This window comes from Eublepharis macularius, chromosome 17 (genome assembly GCF_028583425.1).
Source record: "Eublepharis macularius isolate TG4126 chromosome 17, MPM_Emac_v1.0, whole genome shotgun sequence".
Classification (NCBI taxonomy): Eukaryota; Metazoa; Chordata; class Lepidosauria; order Squamata; family Eublepharidae; genus Eublepharis; species Eublepharis macularius.
In genome coordinates, this window is record NC_072806.1 from 17,606,144 (window position 1) to 17,625,519 (window position 19,376).

General features: G+C 43.5%; 1 protein-coding gene across 1 annotated transcript in view; it reads left to right on the forward strand.

Annotated features, from left to right (window-relative positions):
- Nucleotides 1–19,376, forward strand: part of CAMTA1 (calmodulin binding transcription activator 1) — an 807,100-nt gene that overhangs the window by 642,759 nt on the left and 144,965 nt on the right. The gene's annotated exons all lie outside the window — the stretch shown is intronic.

Below are 19,376 nucleotides of genomic sequence, written 5' to 3' on the forward strand. Positions count from 1 at the left end.
TGGCGGCCCGCTGCCTCTGGCACCCTAGGCAATCACCTAGGTCCACCTAGTGGCCAGGCCTCTGAAGGAACTCTGGGAGGCAAAATGGCTACCTTCAGCATTTTTCTACCTATTGCTTTGGCTGCTTGTGTCTTTCCAAGCCAAGATGTTGGCTTTAGCCTTTCAAGTGCTGCTCAGCCAGGGACCCATAGGCCAGCCCCACTGCATTCGCATGCTACAAATCAAGTCCAGTCTTGTCTTCCTTCATTATGGATCTCATGGTCTTCTCCAGGCAATGGGCTGTTTTGGGTGGAATAGGAATGAGGAGTCCCGGGTTCAAATCCTCACTTTGCTTTAAAGCTCACTGAGTGACCTGGTCAGTCACTCTCTTTCAGCTTAACCAGCCTCATAAGGTTGTTTTGAGGATAAGATGGAGGAGAGGAAGATCTGGAGCTCCTTAAAGGAAGGATGAAATAAAAATGCCTTAGATGGATTTTACAGCTGTGGTGTCAAGAACACAGAATGATTCCACCCCTCCCCAATAGAGACAGTCCAGCTCCTTGGATATTTTTAAGGAGGAGCTAAAAAAAATGGTTGGGCTTACAGCTGTTCTGATTAGTGCTTGCTAATTGCTAGGAAGTGGTGATGAGCTGTATATTTAGCTGATGCTATTTTTTCTTGATCTGATTGTTTTGTTTTTTAATATCTTGATCTGTTCCTTTTAAAAAAAAGTTTTGTGAGATGCTTGAAGGATAAGAAGATGCAGCCTGATGCTGAAAGCGCTAGATAAATGCTGAGCTTTATCTAAGCCTTCTTTTAAGTAAATTGCTTATACAAACCAGCCCCGTCCCTCGTCTGCCCTTTCCGCTCCTAAATTCATTATTGCAAATCATACCACCAAGAATGGTTTACAGCATAAGAGAAGGCGTTTGCAGCACTCGTTCTCTGGATGATTCAAACAATCAATATTTCTTTTTCTTTTTTTTTAAAGGCCAGGGAAGTGTGATAGCCCTGTTACTTGTATAAAACCGTTTGATGTCATTCAGTGCCACCTTCAGGGATTGGATCCGGGGTAAAAGAGAGTCCTCTGGTCAGATTCCCAATCTGTGTGATTTTGGATCTCTAGCCACACTCCCAGAAAGTCTCAGGCAGCTTGGATCAGAGAGCTGAATGGATGTTTATCCTTGCCGAGCAGGTGTCTAACTTTGCCACCAGCCCCAAATGGATTTAACTTGACAAGCAGAGGACTGGATATTGTTAACAATCAGCCAAAAAATCCTGAGTCATGCAACCCTGGAGAAAGTAAGGAAGAATTTTCTTAAGGATCTGTACATTTCTTGTTTTTTATCATTAACGTTTTGGCTGGAATTATGACAGAGGCAGGCTCCCAGCTCAGAAGAGAGTAAGGTTAAGGGAGAACAGGTGGAAAAGAACGGTGCTCAACCCCTACTCTTCTCAGTATGAGGCCATGGGATGGGAAGGCATTTTAACCTTGGCTCTTAGTGGCTGTGGTTCGGGACGTGCATCAAGATTTGATTTATGTTTGGTTTGTTGTCCAAAGCCTCATCTATTTGCACATTTGTAGATCCTTTATTCTGCTTTTGTGGTGGTTGTTTCCATTGGTTTTCAATAGGAAATATATTTCCATTGGTAACTTGTTCAGCAAAGTGGAATGGAGTTCTCAGGAACTGTATCCCGCTGCAAGGATATAATTCCAGAGGGCTGCAATAATTGTGTTAATGTATTTGGCTCAGATGTCGATTCGTTTCTCCCCAAAAGCACATCCAGGTTGTCTTCTCCTAAAGAGAAAGTTCTTGATATTCTGCATACGGCACACATACACACACCAGGTATAGTCTGAGAGCCACTGTTTCTGATGGCATAGATCAGCTTCGAGCAGTCTTGTTTGAGCAATCATCTCTCTGTGACTGCTTAGGCAATGCCTGGGATGTTAACAGCAGGCCCAGTTCAAATCCGGCTCTGTGGGAGCCCTTAGGCAGGCCAGAATCTCCGTTTCAAGGCTAATAATGCTGACCTATCAGACAAGAATTGTCTGGGTTCCTAATATGTGTGGAGGGAGCAGTTTGAGCTCTTAAGAGGAGAACAGTATAAATACCAAGTATGATAGTTTTATTGATTAAACCAGCCTTTTCCTTTAGGACAGGAGTCCAGTAGTGTTTCCCGGCATGCTGTTCTTGAAAACCACTGATGCAGCCAACACCATGCATTCATATGGTGGGGGAGGGCAGTTGAATGTGCTCCTTTAGGAAAATAGATTTTTTTATTATTTACAAACCTTTCTACACACAAAACATATTTACAGTTAAAAATTAAAAGATCAGATGGCTACAGATAGTTATAAAGTTAACATGGTTATTAACATCAAAAAACCATAATTACACTTGCAAGACACTTTAGAAACCTTAGAAACCTTTAGGGCTGGCTCATTGCTGCTTTTAAAATATGACATTTGTCACCCTCTGCCGCAGACACTGGCCTAGCAAGTCTGGCCCTCCCAATAAAAATGGGCTTTGAATCACTAAGCGACCAGAAACCATCCTCTGAGCAAACTGATTCAGCTGTTTGTTTGGCATCTGACACTGGTGGCTCCTCCCCCTGTCTTAGGTAGGGAATTAACTCTTTCTGCACCCATGGAGCATCCAGGAAGACTTGTGTTTGGTTCAAAGGGAAGCCAGAAGTGGCAGCATGGCCAATGTGTGTGTGAACATGGAGGGGAGGAGTGGAGAGGGAGAGGAATCACAGTCTCTGAGGGCAATTCTTTCCTTCGGCAAGAGCTGTGGGGGCATTTCTGCACATGTTCTGTTCATGTGGGAGCCATCTGCCATGCACTTTAGAAAAGTGACATGTGAGATCCCATAATGTGGGAGCTGGGCAACACGTGGGTTTCCCATGTGGGTACAGCATCTGCTTATGTGAATAAAAGCACTTGGAGAATCCACACATTGCCCGATTTACATGTTGCAGCATTGCGTGTATCGGGTGGCTTGCGGGAACCCATGCACTTACTATATGTGTAAATGGCAGATTCTTGCAACATGTGAACGGATCTTGGCCATAAGGTCTACAGAGGCCTTAGGTGTTCTGTTAGACTATTTGGTAAACCCTATGTCAGCACAGGAGTCATTAAGAGTTTTAAAAATTAATAAAAATTTGTATTTGTATTTTTGCATTGTGTTTTACATTTTACATTCATTTACTTGATATTTGTTCTAGACCTCTTTTTTCTCTGTATTGAATGGGGAGGCAGCAAAGTCATAGGTTGCCTAGAGCGACCAAAACTCTTGGTCCATCCTGATTCAAATCTCCATTCTTCCATAAAGGTAACTGGGTAACCTTGGGCCATTCACTTCCTTTCTCAGCCTGACCTACCTCACAGGGTTGTGGTGAGGGTAAAATGGAGGAGGGTAGGCTAATGTATTTACCCTGCCTTGAGTTCCCTGGAGAAATAGATAAAGATGTGCGCTCTATCACTGAGCAATTTGTCCTCATTGGATTTTGGACATGCAGGTTGTTTGCAGGGATTTGCAGAGAGGTCCTTGCACTCTCTTGCAAGGCTGGGCTCCATAAAGAGGATTCCCTGCCCTCCCCCAATCACTGTGCTATTGAAAACAACCTATAGCGTGAGAATCCTCCGTAGTTCTGCCTGGGATAAAGGTCAAAGATACCGGAGGACTTGAAAGTGAAACATGCAATGCTGTATTTCTGCCCAACCAAGACCTCCATACAAGGAGAAGCCAGTTAACAAGGGATATGGAGAGAGGAGTGGGGGGAGGTTGTGTTTGCGCGTGTGTGTGTGTGTGTGTGTGCGTATGTGTGTGTGTGTGTGAGAGAGAGAGAGAGGAACCAGCTTAATACATTAGCAGATAAGAGGCTTCATCGATTGGGCCCTCTGGAACATGCCCCACTGCTACAAAGAGCCTTTGTTCATTACACCCAAACCACAGGCCTAGTTATTTCTCCCCAATCATCCTCCAGGAAAGTGTCCGTAATTAATAACCGCTAAACTCAGAGGCAGCCTGGTTCATCCTCAGATCACCCCTCCAGTCTCACCGCAGATTTCTAGCCACTCTCTGGTGCTGGTGCTCCGCACGGCTAGCCCTGTACTGGGGAGATGCATTATTAAAACGCACTTAAAGCCAAGCAGCATCAAATGGATGAGGCTCTGGCCAGCTACATCAAAGACAGTTTAGCTGCCAGAAGAGAAGGGATGATGAAGTGTGAGGCTGTTTACAGGCTCGGTCTGGCGGGGCAGGGATACGCTTGCAATAAAGAGCTGGGGGAGGGAGGAGAAGTACTGGGGGATGGCTGAGGCAGCATCTCAGGGACATGAGGGATGGAGAAAGCTGTTTGCACTTTTCCAAACTGGAGACCAAAGCAGGAGCCCTATCTCACCCCACAGTGAGATGCACCCCAATGCATACCATTGGCTCTTATCCTAGCCTCCCTGCATTGCTCACCAGAATTCTTGGTGTTTTGTGTAAAGTTTTCATTAAAAAGAGGAAGCCAGTGACAGTGTAAGGCGGACACCGAATTTCAACATGTAATTGTGACATCACAGGGCCTGTTAGGGCCAAACCAAAGACATTGCCAGTGTGAGAAGGAGCAGCATGAGAGAATTTGCACTTGTGAATCGTGCATAGCAGAATTATTTGCATGTGGTCCAGTAACTTCATACAGACATACATTCTTGTAGGGGGTAGCAGCAGAGCCCCTAACATCACACTTGCCCCAAGTTGCATAAACCCTCTGGACGGCATTGCAGCTAGTACATCATGGACACAATTTGGCCTGCAGAAATCCTCCAATCAGTCCTAGACAGGGTGCCCCAGCTACCAGATTAAAGAGTAGCAATGGGAAAACGTGAAAGCTGATTTGACTGTGCTGTCTGTCTATCAATCAACCAGCCAGTCGATCAATCATATACATGACCTGGTGTTGGGGAGCTAAACACCAGTCCTATGATTAAGAACTCAGGAATCACTTTTGCAAACCTGCTGCCTGTTTAGGACACTTATCTGCAAGAACAGATTATGTTCTTTCACGTAGCATGTGGGAAGTCTCTGATATTTAATGCATCCCTGAGCTCTTCCTTTCCACTGTAACCCTTACAAGTGGGGTAGCATCACCAGATGGGCATTATCTCCTCCTTATTCTGCTGTAAGAGCCGACAATCCGCCTGTCTTCATCTTCTGTGTCAATGAACACATCATCCCCTGGCAGTTTGATGTCTTCCTCTTGATAGCGGTGCCTGTTTCTCTGGGCGTTTTGGAGGTGTGTTGGCCCTGGACCCCCTCTCCCTTTCCCCCCTCGATGATAACCACCACCATCTCATTTCCTGCAATACAATTCTGAGATCGAGCGATGCTGGTGTCTCCATTTTTCTGGAGATTAACTATCTTTTTTTTTATTTCTAAGAGGACAGGATGCACAGAAGAGGTTTTTAAAAAGGAAAGAAACCCAATACCCATGCATTTCTGTTTGTTCATCTGAACATGGGTTTTTTAAATCAGGGCTTAAATAAATGGGAGAAAGCACTTCACAGATTTGGTCGCATGATAAGGTGTTCTCTCTCTCATTTGCTATGTGCTAAGAAATGTCCCCAGATTCTTGCAGGTACGGTGAACAGCACCAATGCTCAGAAAGAGAAGAGAATTGTGGGGCTTTGGAGTGGCTGTACTTGCACATGTCCCATTGCAGTGGAAATTGATTTTCAGGTGAGAGAGCATGACACTCTGGGGGGTTCTATGCCCTACAAAGGCGCTCCAATTTGTGTGTGTGTGGAAATGTTTTTGGTTTACCCTCTTTGACAATTTTTGCCATTCTTTGAACACTCAAAAAGTCACTCACAGTGCAACCCTGTGCAGAGTTACAGCAGTCTAAATGCACTGATTTCAATGGGCTTAGACTGGAATAACTTTGCATAGGATAGCAAGATTTGAGTCCAGTAGCATCTTAAAGACCAATTAGATTTCCAAGGCATGAGCTTTCAGAGTCAGCTCCCAATTGTATTGTTTTTCATGTATGTTGCTCTCACTCTCAAGTGCTCTCACTTGCTCTCAGGAATCTTATCACCTAGTCAGATCTGATAGGCTATGTCAGGGTTCCTAAATGTGGTGCCCACGGGCTCCCTGAAATGAATTATTTCCCTTGGTGGCTGCCGAGCTTTTCAGAAAGTGGGTGGGGCCATTGTAAGGCATGACTTCTTATTGGCTGCCTTCAATTAAATGAAAGCATTTTCCACTAGAGGACCAGAAGGACACCTGGGCTTTCCTTAGTCAGTGTGTGCTTCCATTGCTGCTTCAGGCTTTCCTTCTTCCCAGGAGGCATGAGGTGGCAGATATTCTGTTTGGCTCCACCTCCTGTGGAAGCCATTAAATCTTAAAATTTCAAATGTGCTCACAGGCTCAAGAAGGTTGGGGACCCCTGGCCTATGTAGTCCTGTGACATCATCCTATTGACCATGTTTTTCCTGATTGAGTAGTGCCTCCCATATGCCTAATGTGAAAAAGCAACAGCTGTTGTTGAAAGGAAGAGGTAGCAACTTGAGGAACAATGGTGCCAAACAGAACAAGGGGAAAGTTGAATATTTGCATGGGGGAGGGGGATCCCACAAAGTTAATAAACTATACCCCAAACTCAGACCTGAAATATATTGAGCACATTTTTAAAAAAATTAAAATCAGAATTGTGTGTCAACAGAAGCTGGATTCTGCAATCTCTATCAACTGTGTAAATCTTGAGCTCTAAGGTACAATGTCTGTTTTGCATAAATTCTTCTCCTAATTGGAGGGAGGGGCTAAGAGCTATTCCAGGCACTGAGGCCCCACCCTCTGGGCTCTGAAAATCTTCCACAGCATCCTGTTGAGACTTCAGCGACCATTTAACTTATATCCTTTCAAGCTTCCCTTTTCAGCAGTAAGGACTAGAAACTTGGAGGTTTTTTGAAATGAAGTGGAAGCTGAATTCTGTGTGACAGACCACATTCTGCAGCTTTTCTGTGCTCCTCCAGAGGACAACGCTGCACTGACTCAGCCTTTGTGCTGCTCTGTCATTTCATTGTGTGGCAAGTGTAGAGTTTGTAGCATGATTTTGCAAGAGTGGCTGAGTGCAGCCAGGGATACGTCCTTGTTCTCCCCTGCCTTGATTTCAACAGCCTCAGATTTTGAAGTTTGACAACTCTGCTTTACACCTCAGTTGAAACCGGACAAAAATGCATAAAGCCCACCTGGCCATGAAAGAGTTCTCTTTCCAAAGTGTTCTGGTGCTCAGAGGCACCTAAATCAAATCACTCTGATCACGGGTTACGTTTGCCCCCCTGGCTCAGCAGCTTCTCTTGAAACATTAACTGTGGAGTGCAATTCCTGAGCCGTACACCCTTCAGAGTTATTTAAGAGCTCCTCTCCCTTCCATGTTGATGATCTGTTTCTAAATTATACATTAAACTTATCAGGGTGACTAATGCCTCGCAGCTTCTTTGCGCCAGGCCTAATGTTGCTTTCTCGGCTCCCGCTCCGTGTTTATACCAGGAAAAGACAAAGGCACTGCTTTCCCCTGACACAGATACTTGGGCCTCCCATCCTCAATGCTCCCAGACCAACCCTTGGCCTTCAGAGTCCACTGGGCATTCAAGAACTGATGAGGGCCAATTCACATGTTATAAAGTCCCTGTGCCGACAACAAGGATGGTGGGCCATCAGAAAGTAGAAATGTAGTAGAAAAGAGCAAGAGTCCAGTAGCACCTATACGACTAACAAAAGTTGTGGTCGGGTATGAGCTTTCGTGAGTCACAGCTCACTTCTTCAGATACAGCTAGGAGGGTAGGAATGGGGTTCAGTGGTGGAGCATTTGCTTTGCATGCTCTAACTCCCAGGTTCAATCCCCAGCATCTCCATTTAAAAGGGTCTGGTATAAGGAGACATGAGAGACCAATACCGAAGACTCTGGAGAGCCACTAGTGGTCAGAGTAGACAATACTGACCTTGATGGACCTGTGGTCTGGTTCAGTATAAGGCAGCTTCATGTGTGTTGATTTGGCATTATATGTGAGTTGGGAGTTCCGTGCCTCCCAGATGCACATGGGCCCCATTCAGATGGCAACTGCATTGTGCAAGAAAGGACTTTGGCCTTCACCCTCACATACACTTGTGTTTTGGGGATCCTGAAATGACTGGGGGAGGGTGATTAGCTCCCTTGGGAACTTACGTGGGTACATTTCCCAGCAGAGCAAACCATGGCCGTCGTCACACGGGCTTTTATTTAGCGCTAAAATGGTGCTATTTCCCGGCAATCACCCACCTTATTTCAACACTGTAGCGATTTAATCTCTTCTGCTTTGTGCTTGATAGTCGCGCTATTTTGTGCCTCAGTGTGAATGCCTCACATCGATGTATTTCGCCTCGCAACGTCCTATGCCCTCCCTTCAATCCCAGAATCCATTTCTTCCTGCGACTCCCCTTTTTTAAATTTTATTGTCCTTATAACGCCATAACGACATAACACAATGCAAACTTTCTGCTGAAGTAAAAATGACTCAATCGCCATGGCAGAGTCTTCAGCGATGGGGATCACGCCAGACAGGGAGTTTTCTGTGGGCAAAGGGCTATTTATATAATTTCAAAATTGGAAAAACAAAAGGGTCGTAATGTTTTGCTCTAACGGAATGTTTATATGCTGTTATTCCGTTATAACGGAATTAAACGCCAGAATAATAAAAAAAAGGGGGGGGAGCTGCTTCTGCGCGGTTAGAGAGAACAGAACAGAGTGCTTCGGTGTGGACAGCTGGTGGCGCGAAGAGCCGTTAGGTGACCCAAAGAAACGTTACTGTGCCGATAACAGGTAGGACGCTATATGCTGTAAATTTAACGGAAGAGATGCCCGTGTGACGACGGCCCATGGCTTCCTGAGCCCCTTTTCAGGATGCAAAAACAACACAGAGCAGGGGAAGGCTGAAGCACTTTCTCCTTGCATGCTGTGGTTGTGATCAGCATCATGCCCTCAGACCTCCGACACATTTGTGATACAAAATCCTTGTGGTGGACATGGGGACTTTGTAACTTCTGAATTGGTTCCAAAGCAATGACTGACATTAGTGTCCAGTAAGAGACCCCTGAGCAGGGGTGGAGTGACTGTTAAGATCAATGGGGAAAGTCTTGGAGGAGTTGATGGCCAGGGGGGGGGCACCATCTACTTCGTGCAGGGTCGCCCCACACAAGACAGGCAGAACCCACCATGAACCAGCAGCCTGACTTTTCCCAACACAAGGTGGACAGGCAAGCCAGAGACCCTCACCCTGTGCAAGGTGGATGAGAGCAGCCCTCACTTTCCACCTGCTCTTCCTTCCACCCTCCATCTCTGGAGACGACATGCAAACAGAAGCCCTTGGGAGTGCACAATGTGGTTGCTTCCACATGGTAACAGTGCTTAGTGTAGCTCTCATTGCCGCTGCAGATCCAGAGGCATTTGCTATGGCAGTGTAGCATCCACGCAGGAGTTTTCCATGCTTTGGGGGGGGGCAGAGCAGCAGCCTCCCCCCAACACCAGAAGGGCTTTGGAGGACTGTTTTTTAAAAAAAAAAAAAAAAAACCAGTATGCTATAGCAATACAGCAATACCAACTTTTGAAAAAGACCTCTGGTGATGCACAGGAATGGTGGTCGTGGGGGGGGTGGGCCCTGAATCAAGGAAAGTGGAGCTGATGTGGGTGGGACCCCCAGAAATGGGGCATCTTCCCACCTACACAACATGCAAATGCATCTTGACTATAGTCTTTCCCAAAAAACGGTATCAAAAAAGGTTTGGGAAAGAGCACAGCAAAAGCATGGGATAGATAGAAGATGGTTAGGGGACAACAATTTGGATGCCAAACTGGAGCAAATGGAAGCAGCCTGGATGGTCTCTCTATCTCTGTCTCTGTCTCTGTCTCTGTCTCTGTCTCTCTCTCTCTCTCTCTCTCACACACACACACACACACTGATTTACAGGTTTCAGGCTTTGATCTCATTGTTTTCAGTTGGTTTAAGCATGCATGGGACTGTGCATTATAAAGGGGAATATATATTAACAGCTGGGGAGCTAGAGAATCTAAAAGACCTAGCAGAAGCAGGTCTCTTGCTGTTGGGAGAAGTCCCAGAAACACTGTCCCAGAGACCTGGAGCAAGGACTTACAAATGAAAGGAGCGTTGGACCCCTCCGGTTGATTTGGGCCTAGGATCTGAGTAGTAGACATTCGCCCTCCCCATAGACTGCTTGTACTGCCTCCTCTTTAAGAACATGTCTGCCCATCTTAGGGTAAGAATTCTGCTCAGCAGACTTGAAGTGCCTCTGGAGCAAGCTGGCATCCCTGCATTTAGATTCATGCATTCTTAGTCCATAGCTGTCCCTAACAGCAGCCAGTTCTGTTAATGGGCAGAGAGATTGGTTTGGGAGATGTGGTCCAGTATGAACACTGTGCTTCCGGATGTGCAGGAAGAGAAGGCAGCGGTGGCCAATCCAGCGTGATAAATTTTTTTTTAACGAAAGCCAAGGTCATGTTTAATTGCCATTCTCCTACCAGAAGGAATCGGAGTGGGAAACACTATAATAGAGTCTATTAATGAATACATTTATCTAGGACAAATAACGTCTCCCCATCACAACCTACTCCAAGAAATTAAATGCAAAATCTAATTAGGATGGGGTGTGTTTAGAAAGCCAAGCACTCTAATGAAGGGAATCATCCTCCCTGTTAAAGAGAGAGAATTTGTTCACCCGGAGTGTTATGACTTGCGCCTCTGACACATTTTTTTGTATGCATTTTGTATTTGAACAAGAAATTTGCAGCTTAGGAACAGGAAAGGTCCAGCCCGCCTGAGAAACATATGCACAGCAAGTGTTATCAGACACACGGAAAGGGGCAAATAGATCAGAAGGCTGCCAAAGGGAAAAAAATAATATTTCAAACTGGCATGTGCCTGTGGTGAAGATACATTGCCAGCTGGGTAAGCCAGAGTGGGAGCTGGAAGATGCAAGCAGGGTACCAAGTGTAGTTTATTCCACAGAAGCTCAGAAAATGCATAGAAGATGATGTTCTTGTTGTGTGCCTTCAAGTTGCCCCTGACCTATGGCGACCCTATGAATGAAAGACCTCCAAAACATCCAATCATTAACAGACTTGCTCAGACCCTGCAAACTGGAGGACGTGGCTTCTTTGACTGAGTCAAGCCATCTCGTTTTAGGTCTTCCTCTTTTCCTACTGCCTTCTACTTTTCCTAGCATTATAGAAGATGATCCCAGAGACATAAATGTTCTTGTTGTTGTTGTTTTTTAAAAAGCAAGTTCTAACCCTGCAGCTGCAGAGCTATTCTTAAAAGTACCTCTGAGCATGGGCAGAGTACCTTTCCTTCAGCTCTAAAGCATCTACAGCTTGTCCCTACACACTGAAAATGAGGGACCAGGACTTCCAGGGTACATGACTGGACTCCCATGTAGGCCTGAGCCTCAGTTCCTGTTTAAGTAGACATCAAACAGTGCCCCTCTTCCTTCAACTGCAGCCGGAGTGGGATGGATGGAGGGCTATTAGGGCAGGGGAAAATATTTAAAATTTTTTCCAGCTGTTCCACAGCATCGTCTTTCAACTTTCAGCCAGAGGAGCTTGCTCTGTCTTTAAAACAGTTCCTGAGCACAGCACCCCTCTGCAGAGCACCCCAGACAGAAGAAGAGCAGTTCAGAGGAACTGTCAATGAGATGGGGGGGGCTGCCTTTGCCCCCCCCCCCTTCAGTGCTCTTTTTTTTTTTTAGAAAAATTTTTATTGGGTTAGAATATTATTATTTTTACATTACATTCAATTTTCCCCAAATTTTTCATTTCTAACCCCCTCCCTTTCCCCCCCTTTTGTTGACTTCCAACAGCTTTCCCCCCCTCTGTCCCTTTTCCCTTACTTCTATTAAATTCCTCTATCTAAAACAGATATACATTCTCCATTATATTAAGCAGTACATCTTTAACTCCTTTACTTACTATACACCCAAACTGTACGTCCTTGGATAAACAATTTATCCCCTTTTCCCATTTTGAATATTTCTATATATCATAAACCTATATATCATAAACCATAAAAATTTCCCACATTTAAATCAAACAAATCAAACAATTTGATTTGTTCTCTATATGTTACTCATTTCATCTTTTTATGGTAATTCTATATAGCTCATCACATAGTCAATCAATTTAACTCTTCTGTACATTCAGTTTGGTGCATATAAATCTTATCAAAGAAAGAAAATATTGTTAGTTACTCAATCCTCATGTTTAAACCTTATCATTAATTATTCTCTATCAATGTTCTATCAATTAACCTATACATATCTATGTATATATATCAATCTATTAATCTAACTGCTTATAAGTTCACTTTTCTCTTCCTCCCCCGGTAAAGTCACCCCTCTCTTTTATACTTATATTATACTTCAGTAGTTCTCAAACTGCCACAGTTTTCCTCCCACCTCCCATTTCTTCTCCAGATGTTGTTTCAGCTTCTCCCAGTCCGTGTTAAACTGCCCTGAGTCCAGATCTCTCAATTTTCTCGTCATCTTGTCCATTTCAGCCATATACAGCAATTTGTAGATCCAATCTTCAATAGTTGGCACTTCTTGTACTTTCCATTTTTGCGCATACAAAAGTCTAGCTGCTGCTGTCATATAAAATATCAACGTCCTATGATGGGCTGGAATTCCCTCCATTCCCAAGTTTAGTAGCAGGAGTTCTGGGTTCTTATTTATTTGAAACTGTAAAATTTCACTCATTTCTCTTATTATTTCCCCCCAGTACTGCCTAGCTACCTCACACGACCACCACATGTGGTAGAGGGAGCCCTCATGTTTCTTACATTTCCAGCATTTATTAGAAGTATTCAAGTTCCCTAGCGCAATCTTCTTTGGTGTCATGTACCAACGATAAATCATTTTGTAAATGTTCTCTTTAATATTAGTACATGTCGTTATCTTCATTGTAGTTTTCCACAAGTATTCCCATGCCTCCATTGTTATTTCTTTATTAAAATTTATAGCCCATTTCACCATCTGTGTTTTAACTGTCTCGTCCTCAGTATACCATTTCAGCAGTACTTGGTATACCTTGGATATTCTTTTCTTATCTTCTTTAAGAAGGGTCTGCTCTAGTTCCGAGTTCTCTGTTCGTATGCCCCCTTTTGCAGAGTCCGAATTGTATAAGTCTCTGATCTGCCTATACTGGAACCAATCATAGTTAGGTGATAGTTCCTCTTGCGTCTTTATTCTAAGTTTAGATACTTCAATTTTAGTTATTTCTTTGTACGTTAAGCATTGTTGTTCATTATCAACAGCTCTCGGGTCTATCACCTCATATGGAACCACCCACAAGGGGGTTCCTTCTTGTAGATAAATTCTGTACTTCTTCCAGATTGTATATAAACTTCTCCTTACAAAATGATGCAGGAACATCGAGTTGACCTTCACTTTGTCATGCCATAGGTATGCGTGCCATCCAAAAATTTTTTTATATCCCTCTAGGGCTAATAGTTTCTTATTCTTTAATGTCATCCACTCTTTTAGCCAAACTAGGCAGATTGCATCATGATAAAGTCTCAGGTTGGGCAGTTGCATTCCGCCTCTTTCCTTTGCATCTTGTAAAACTTTTACTTTCACTCGAGGCTTCTTGCCTGCCCAAACAAAATCTGATATTTTCCTCTGCCATTTTTCAAATTGTTTAGAATCTCTGATGATTGGTATTGTCTGTAGCAAAAACATTACTCTTGGTAACACATTCATCTTAACTGCTGCAATCCTGCCCAGCCATGACAAGTTCAATCTATTCCATTTGATCAAGTCTCTCTCTATCTGAATCCATAATTTTTCATAATTATTCTTGAACAAATCTATATTTTTTGCAGTCAGCTCAACTCCCAAATATTTCACCTTACTAGTTACTTCACAATCCGTTGTTTCCATTAACAATTGTTGTTTCTGCTTAGTCATGTTTTTGCATAGTATCTTTGACTTCTTTTTGTTAATGAAGAAACCTGCCAGGTCTCCAAACTCCTTAATCTTATCTATCACTTTTGGCATGTTCTCCAGTGGGTCTTCTACAATTAACATTATGTCATCTGCAAATGCTCTGACCTTATATGAATAGTCCTTTATTTTTATTCCTCGTATTTCCTCGTCTTGTCGTATTTGTATCATCAGAATCTCCAATACTAAAATGAACAACAATGGAGATAACGGGCAACCTTGTCTTGTTCCTTTACTAATCGTCAATTTCTTGGTCAGTTCATCATTCACTACAATTGCTGCAGTCTGGTCTCTATAAATTTCCTTAATTGCTTTGACAAATCTTTCTCCCAGTTGTAGCTTTTCCATAGTGGCAAACATAAAGTCCCAGTTTAAATTGTCAAACGCTTTTTCAGCATCTACAAAGAAGAAACCAACCTCTTTGTCACAACGCTTGTCATAATATTCAATAGCATTGATCACTGTCCTTAAATTGTCTCTTATTTGTCTGTCTGGCAAAAAGCCTGCTTGTTCCTCCTCTATAACTTCCGAGAGCCACCCCTTCAATCTCTCCGCCAATATCTTCGCAAAAATTTTATAGTCATTGTTAAGTAGTGATATAGGTCTGTAATTTTTCACGTTGGTCAGGTCTTGGCCCTCTTTTGGGATCAATGATATATTCGCTTCACTCCAAGTATCTGGAATCCTTTGATCCCTAAAAACTCCATTCATCACCTCTTTTAGGAATGGTGCCAGTTCATTGGCCATTATCTTATAAAATTTAGCCGTAAGTCCATCTGGCCCTGGCGCCTTTCCTAGATTTGCGGATTGTATTGCCTTACTTATTTCCTCATCAGTTACTTCACTGTTCAACTTATTTCTCCAAGCTTCCGAGATTTCTGGAAGTTTGGTTTTCTCCAGATATGATGCTATTGATTCTTTGTTTACTTCTTTTTTATTATACAGCTTAGCATAAAATTTATAAAAGGCTCTACTGATGGTAGTCTGCTCCAAGTACGTTTTATTTTCTTCACAGATTTTATTTATTGTTTTCTTTTCCCTTTTCTTCTTCAATTGCCATGCCAAATATTTCCCAGGTTTATTGGCATCCTCAAACGCTTTTTGATTCAATCTTTTAAGGTTCCACTCCAATTCTTTATTACTCATTGCTGTTAGCTGTTCTTGAAGAATTTTGATTTCCTGGTATATTTTCTTTTTTCCTGGTCTCTTTTTTAACTGTGCTTCTTTGGCTTTTATTTTCTCCTCAATCTCTTGTCTTTTCTCCTCTTTCTTTTTCCTTGCTCTACCATTTAAGTCCATTAGTATGCCCCTTACAACCGCCTTGTATGCATCCCAAACTTTGTTGGTTGGTACTTCTTTGTTCACGTTGTATTGTATGAAAAACTTTGTCTCTCTTCTCAATATTTCCATATTCTCTCTTTCCTGTAACAAGTCCTCATTTATTCTCCAGGCTTTCCTTTTTCTCCTTTTTCCAAATTTCCATATAATTGGGTTGTGATCTGAGCCTACCATCGGCATTATTTCTACCTCCTTAGTCCATAACGCTAAGTCTTTTGAGGCCCAGATCATGTCAATTCTTGATAATGTAAGATGCCTTGCAGAATAAAAAGTAAACTGTCTGGTTTTAGGATATTCTCTCCTCCATACATCTTCGAGAGTCTCTTGTTGAATCAACTCAAAAAAAAGCTTTGGCAATAGTCCTCTTTTCTTTTGTGCTGTTGTAGTCTTTTTGTCTAATTCCAAATCTGTCACTCCATTGAAGTCTCCAGCAAGAATTATCTGGTCATATGCAAGATCGTCTAAATGCTTCCTTAAATCCTCAAAGAAGCTTTCCTTTGCACCATTAGGTGCATAAAGTCCGACTACCAACACTCTCTTTAAATTCCAATTACATTCCACTGCTACAAATCTAGCTTCCACATCTCTCATAACAAATTTTGGCTGCAGCTCCTCCTTTATGTACAACACCACTCCTCTTTTTTTCTTGTTGGAGGCTGCTACAAATTCTTTGCCCAATTTTCCAGATTTTAAACATTTTACATCCTGTTTTCTAATATGGGTCTCCTGCAAACAAACAATATCACATTTTTGTTTTAGTAGCCAATGAAAAATATTTTTCCTCTTATTCGGTGAGTTTAGTCCATTTACATTCCAAGATAATACTTTACACTCCATATTCATAGTTTTGTTGGTAAGTCTTTTTCATTGTCCTTAATAAATCGCTCCATCTCCCGCTCAGATCTGATGCGTTTTTTTGCCCCTCCAAACTCAAAGGACACTCCTTCCGGTAGCTCCCATCTGTACCTAATATTCATGTCCTTCAAAGTCTGAATTAGCACTTTATATTTTTTCCGGTCCAATAACACTGATCTGGGCAGTTCCTTCATTATAATAATCGTCTTGCCATCAATCTCCAATGGATCTTGAAACTGTTTTGTCACAATCCTCTCTTTCATGTTTCTAGTTGTAAACTGCACAATCACATCCCTTGGTAATTTCCTCTGGGTTGCAATTCTCGAGTTCACACGGTACGCCACATCTAGGATAGCCACAACTTCCTCCTCCTCCTTCCCCAGGTATTCAGCCAACACCTCAGTCATCTGTTCTTGCGCTGACTTTCCTTCCACTTCTGGCAAGCCACGAAAACGTAGCTGCTTCTCCATATGTTTAGTTTCTGCAACTGACATTCTCCCCTTCACCAATCTCATCTCTGTTTGTTGCGTGTCTGCTAAATTCTCCATCGCGTCTTCTACTGTTTTAACTCTCTGCTGCGTTCCTTGTAGTTCACTTCGTATTGTTTCCATACCTTTTTTCACTTCTGACAGCTCCGATTTTACTGTCTGTGTAACCTCTTTAACCTCTTTTATCAGCTCCAATTTCGTGTCCTTAAGTTCTTTAATCATATCTAAAAGTTTTTTGTCCAGGTTTTTATCCAGGTTTTCTATTGCCGATTGCCACTCTTTTTTTGACATCGTGGGGCTTGCTTTAGCTCGCTCCCACGAATCCGCTCTCTTCCTTAACTCCGTGGCGTAAAATTTAACGTTTTTCTATTTTAAATGTCCCGGTCTTCTTATAGAAATTAAGTTTTAAAGAGTCCAAAATGTCGGGCGTCTTTTCTCTATGGTTTCTCTATGATTTTGTAATCCAAGATGGCCTACTTCCTCTTCCGCTGAAGCCGCGACCCTTCCCCTTTCAAAAATGGCGATTCCCTACTTCCTGCCCTCCAGCAAGGGCCGCTTCTCTCCAGCCACTCTATTGTTATTACGCACTTCCTGTCTCCCGTCTTCCCACAGCAGATCTCGCGATGGTGTCTTTTTCTCACAGCTCCAAAGCCACAGGTATTCAAAACAATAGTCCCATTTCTTTAATAACTTCTTTAAACTTAGTCTCTTTTTAAATTCGATTCCTGCCGAGTCTTCCCCTCCTTTTCACTAGTCTGTTGCAGTTTAAAAATCTACTTTTTTTCCTCTCTGTTTTTATCAATCTGTCCCGTCTCAGAAGATAATGATCTTTACCTTCTCTTCACTTTTCTCGGGTTGTAATCGCTGTTTCGATTTTAAGTTCTCCTCTCAGCTTCTTCCCCCAATCGATGCTTGGGTATGTAGGTCTTATGCCAGCCGAATTGGCCCCAAAACTGCCGCAGAGATTATAGCCGACCCGTCGCAAGGTGGGACCTCAAGGATCGGGGGGAGACTCGCTGTGTAGAGCCCCCCCTCGTCCGAGATCTAGCTCACCCTAGGGTCTTGAGCGTTCTTTGCCTGCTCCCCGCCTGAGAGCAGTCGGCCGCGGGCTATTTTCACCCCGCCGGCCGGTTAAAACGGCAGTCCGGTCAGCTCCGCAAGTGGAGCTGCGTTAGACCTCCATGGATCCCAAACAGGAAGTCATCCCCCCCCTTCAGTGCTCTTGATGAGCTGGGATTTTTTCCCACAGTGGGCAATGTCAGTAACTTGGGCCTCACACAAATGGGAGGAGGAAGAAATTCCTAACAGCAGCTTTCCTTTTCTACTGTGCTGCATTACTTTAACTGGGGCTCTAAATAATTCAGTCCCCAGAAAGCTTGTGGCACTGCCTTGCTCCCAAGCCTGCCCCAACATCAGCCCCATCTGCCAAGGCTCTCTGGTTTGATCTACCCGTTTCCTTAGCCGCATCAGCAGCTTTGCCCACCACTGCTGATGCTGATCTAAGCATCCTTCTTGCTTTTAGGCTGCACTTTCCTCTCCTCTGATGTGTAAAAGAGTTTGTATTGATTGGAGGGGGCTGGCAGTTCCTGGCTGGGCTTCTTTGGCCTCTGCGGAGGGATTCCCAACTTTCCCCTTCCCATGCCCTCAGTCCCAAGCCACATTCTGGCTGGAGCTGTTCCAGCACCTGGCTGAGTTTCTCCTTCTAGGGCAAGACACCGCATGTTTGCTGCAAAGAGAATCCATTGTAATTAGGTAGTGATTTCCCCTGCCAAGCATCAGGTACACCTCTGATAGGAATGTGGTTTGTTGATCATTGCCATCAGAAGCAGCTAGAAACAAAGACTGAGTTAGACTTTGGTGGGTTTTGAAAGAAGATATGTCTAGATTGGAGCTTGGAGTTTGACTCAGGTGGATCACCCAGATTTGATTTTGCAAAGACAGTTGATTGGAAAGCTGTTTGCAGAGGGTTGGGAAGTCCAGGACAGGGCTGGTTCCTTTTTGGCTACCAGAGCATTGTACTGCTCTAGCACCTTTCACAATATTTACAGACCTACAGGTTGAGCCAATAGCAAATTAACATGCAGGAAGGTCTTTCTAATTCCAGAGCACCATTCGTTTTGCGCCCTGTGATTCTAAAAGTGGCTTCTTTCTACCAGCTAAAAACCTCTGAGCAACCTTTCTCAGCCAGTTCCAAGGCTCAAAAACTGGGTTTCCCTAGTGAAACAACACTCATTTGCTTACTTGGCACACACCCAGACTGGGGGAGGAAAATTCACAACCTTCATCCCAGAGATAGAAGTGGTTTCAGATATGTTCCAAGGGTGGGTTTAGAGTAGCCTGCTAGCCTTTCTGCCTTGAAGGAAGCATCTCTTGTTCACCAGTAACTATGAATCAATACAAACACCTGAAAAGAGGAAATTACCTATTTTTGTGGACGGTGGTTTCACTGAGTGGCATGTTGCTTTGCTTCCTGATCTGCTTTCCCAAACCCGAGTAATATTAGTGAAAGTATGAAAGGGAAAGGGAAACAGCTGTGAGGTCAACAGCAAACTGTTATGATTTGGTGCATGTCGTTTGCTGCCTTGACTCTTGCAAATTACTTACTGACTCTCACTGGTGCATCCTGTCATTTCCCCAGCTGATGACCAGCCATTGACCCAGAGGACAATGT